Here is a 4,159-nt window from a genome sequence, read left to right as displayed (position 1 = left end):
ATTGTCTGCAATACTTGTATATAGTTATTGCTTAACTAAAGGGTTATTGTTATGAGCCATCTGTTCAGTGAGGCTCAGTTGTTATTCATACTGTTAACTGGGTATAGTTATCACGAGTTGTACGGTGTGATTGGTGTGGCTGGTATGAGTCTTACCCTGGATTCCAAATCCTTTCCTTGTAGTGTCAGCACTTCCGGGCACAGTTTCCCTAACTGAGGTCTGGAGGAGGGGCATAGAGGGAGGAGCCAGTGCACACCAGATAGTACCTAATCTTTCTTTTAGACTGCCCAGTCTCCTGCGGAGCCCGTCTATTCCCCATGGTCCTTACGGAGTACCCAGCATCCACTACGGACTACGAGAAATAGAATTACCGGTGAGTAAATTCTTATTATGTATATGTGTATATATATATATATATATATATATATATATATATATATATATGAAACGAAATAGAGGAGATGGCGCCAAGGGAGTTATATCAACGCCCTACCTAAAAACGGACCCTTACAGTACTCTCCGGATAAATTACATCAGATAACAAATACTAACATAAAAATTGATTAAAACAACATATAAACCCGACACAAATGTTCATAAGTATACAGAGTTGATACATTTACATTTGTCGCACAATTTGAACAATCAGTTTGTAGTGATGAGGAAAAAGCGTAGATATATCACTACGATTTCCTCCTTCTCCTTATTGTAGATTCGGAGGTAACATCAGATAATAGATAGATAAATAACCCAACGCGTTTCGTCTTGTTCCAAGACTTCATCAGGGGTAAAATCTACAATTGTAGAATAATAAGTCAAAACAAATACATAGCAATAAGCATCTTACACTCACATATAACATGACATATTGGTATCAAAAGAACATGACATAGCAACATGAGGAGGAAAACAGAATAAATAACATGAAGAAAGAGGAAAAAAGAGAACCAAAAAGCACAGGTTGTAAAAAAACAGGTTGTAAAAAAACATACCTCTTCATTTCAGAACATATTGTCAGCACATAAAAGGTCATTCAAAGATGTATGAACAACGTTTTAATATTTCAATGGGACTTGATTGATACAGCGGGGACCATACCTAATTAAAAAACATTTAATAACCTTTATTAATTAAAGGACACTTTTTGTTCAATTAGGCAGAGATTGGAATTAATCCAAGGGAACGGCACATACCTCATATATCATCAGCTTGAGTCTGACATTCAGATATTCGAATATGGGGAAGATTCATATGTGTATAGAATCTAACTGGTTCGCAAGCATAAGGAACCTAATAAATTGATTAATTGGGTATTAATTATAAGAACACCTACGAGTTCATAAATAGACCTCTATCTTATTTTGACACCCATAATTATAAAAATTCTGGTATCATTAATGTCTGATCACTAATGAACAGATCTCATGACTAACCCGTGTGGTTTCTATATATGATACAGAACAAAGCCACAGAATTGGCTATAACAAACACCAATGTTACCACTATACAACGATCCTCTACTAAATGATCTGATTATAACCAGCCATTTATTCATATTTGGAAAACCCAGGACTAATTGTATTAACCATCAGTATAGTGAACCCACATGATATGTTTATTAGGGAAACCCATCCTTTATGGACGGTATCACTGATCTATGATCGAATAATTCAAAGAAATTACTCAAAGTGCTACCCACAGGGGGTGTAGTTCATTAGTGCCAATCATTAAAGAAATCTCTATAATATAGCACATACCTCGTCGGTCAGCAGCTTGAACCTGACACTCAGAGACTCAGGAGTGAAGGCAATTCAAATGGGAATAATGTCTAACCAATTTAGAACACGTGGTAGACCTGGTAAATTAATTGGGTTGATATCAATTAGACCATCTATTAAAGTACCAGTATGGTACAAAGAGTTCCCACCCCATGGAGAAACAAATACTCCTTTCACTTAGTAAGGGGAAGATCTATTAACTATAAAAATTATATAAGTGAGTGTATAACTCATACAACTTAGTTTCATATTCATGAATACATCTGTCATATTTATATAGTGAATATATATAATTAGTGCATATCATATACTCTTTAAAAAATTAAATTTATAAATGATTAGTGGTTAACCAGTCAATAAAATACATATAGTTGGTACAAAGTGTATACTAATAAATGGGACCACTTTCAAAGTTGATAATATACTATTGTAAAATCAAAAACAAAACCTTACCCTCCAGTGGTGCAGTGCTGACAGCCAAGTCTCTGTATAATGAGGCATTGGACCTGATAACCACCCTTTATAAAGGGAAAAGTGATTACATCACTTCCCTTGCTATGTGATTGGTGCTCTATATATATGTGCTCCATTTACTATATTAGAATGGAGATTACTTAACCAAAAGTGCATAGATTTATAATTTTCAAATAATCAAACTAAGTGTATTAACGGTATTATTATGAGAATAACTCCTTAGGAGGAAATACCTAATTGATTAATATTACCCATAATGCTTTTCACTGTCTCTCTGGTTACTATTTAGGGAAACCAAACCTGGCTAAATGCCAGGAATGATGTTGGACACACCCCATCTCATTTAACTCAGTTTCATGTCCTGCATATTAGACTGATCCCCTGTGGGTAATTCCCCTTGATCGTATTGCATGATGCTGGAGCTATAATAAATAAATAAATAAATAAAAGAAAGAAAATAAATAAATAAAAGTAAATAAAAGTAAAAATAAAAAACGGAAATAAAAATAAAAATAAATAAATAATAATAATAAAAATAAATAATAATTAAAAAAAATAATAATTAAAAAAATAAATAAAAAAAATAAATAAATAAATAAAAAAAAAAAAAAATAATAAAAAATATTTATAAAAAAAAAAATATATATATATAATATAATATTTACCATCTGCCTAAAGTGCACAAGGGCACGATCCCTCCCCCAGGAAGACCCATAGTGGCAGGGGTTGATTCCTTGACATCCTGTTTGTCACATTATCTGGATTTAAAACTCCAACCATATGTAAAAAAACAACTGTCCTACTTGAAAGACTCCACCGGTCTACTGAATTCACTCAGGGACCTCCAATGGCAATCCACATACCGGTGGGTCACGGTGGATGTACAGGCACTTTATACATCCATCCCCCACGATAAAGGATGTGAAGCAGTGAGTAAGATCCTGATTTTAGACCATAATGTCAGCAGAGAAGAGAGAGATTTCCTTGTGGATAGTATTAGGTTTGTCCTTAACCATAATTATTTTGAATTTCAAGAAAAATACTATCTACAGAAACAGGGTACGGCGATGGGTACCAAGTTCGCCCCTTCATATGCAAACATCTATATGGACTGTTGGGAAAATGAAATTCTGTATGTGGATGGAGATTTTAGATGTACTAACATCAAATTCTACAAACGATACATCGACGACTTGATCTTCATCTGGGATGGTGAGGTTGAAACCCTGACGAGTTTTATATCTGACATTCAAATGAATCATTATAACCTCAAGTTTACTTACAAACAACACCCTGTAGCCATTGACTACCTGGATGTTCTTTTGAAAATTGAAGAAGATGGCTCTTTAAGTACTAAAACCTTTTTCAAGAAAACTGATGCCAATAGTTTCATTCCTTCCGACAGCTGCCACCTTTCCCGGTGGAAAACCGCGGTACCATATTCCCAATTTATACGGATTAGGAAAAACTGCAGCAGTATGGATGCATATTGGGAACAGTCATCATCATTAGTTCTTCAGTTCATTGATAGGGGTTACAGTGAAAAGACTCTACGAATAGACCAAGCCCGTGCTTCCGAAATTGACAGGAACAGCCTCTTTATGACGAGAGATCGTATACAGGATCGACACCGGGGAGAGAGACCTTTTGTAACACAGTTCAATCAAGAAAACAGAACTATCAAACGTATTATGAATAAACACTGGCACCTTTTACTTAAAGATCCAGTTTTAGGGCCTCATCTACCCAGTAGACCAATTATTGTCTTTAGGAGATCTAAGAACCTTAAAAGTATCCTTGCTCCTAGTCAATTACAGACAGAACATCGGAAAAAGATGATAATTCCAACCAACACCCACTCATGAAGAGAGCAGGGCTGTTTCCCTGCAATAAGTGCAATTGTTGCC

General features: G+C 35.0%; 1 long non-coding RNA gene across 1 annotated transcript; it reads right to left on the bottom strand.

Annotated features, from left to right (window-relative positions):
• Positions 1 to 452: 452 nt before the first annotated feature.
• Positions 453 to 2,304, bottom strand: LOC134968590 (uncharacterized). The gene is made up of 5 exons (XR_010189336.1): positions 2,232 to 2,304; positions 1,758 to 1,855; positions 1,194 to 1,290; positions 993 to 1,098; positions 453 to 794 (listed from the first exon to the last, which is right to left on the bottom strand). It is a non-coding gene; the product is annotated as an uncharacterized LOC134968590 (long non-coding RNA).
• Positions 2,305 to 4,159: the final 1,855 nt, after the last annotated feature.

Source organism: Pseudophryne corroboree, chromosome 1 (assembly GCF_028390025.1).
Source record: "Pseudophryne corroboree isolate aPseCor3 chromosome 1, aPseCor3.hap2, whole genome shotgun sequence".
Lineage (NCBI taxonomy): Eukaryota > Metazoa > Chordata > Amphibia > Anura > Myobatrachidae > Pseudophryne > Pseudophryne corroboree.
This window is presented reverse-complemented; position numbering and strand designations above follow the sequence as displayed.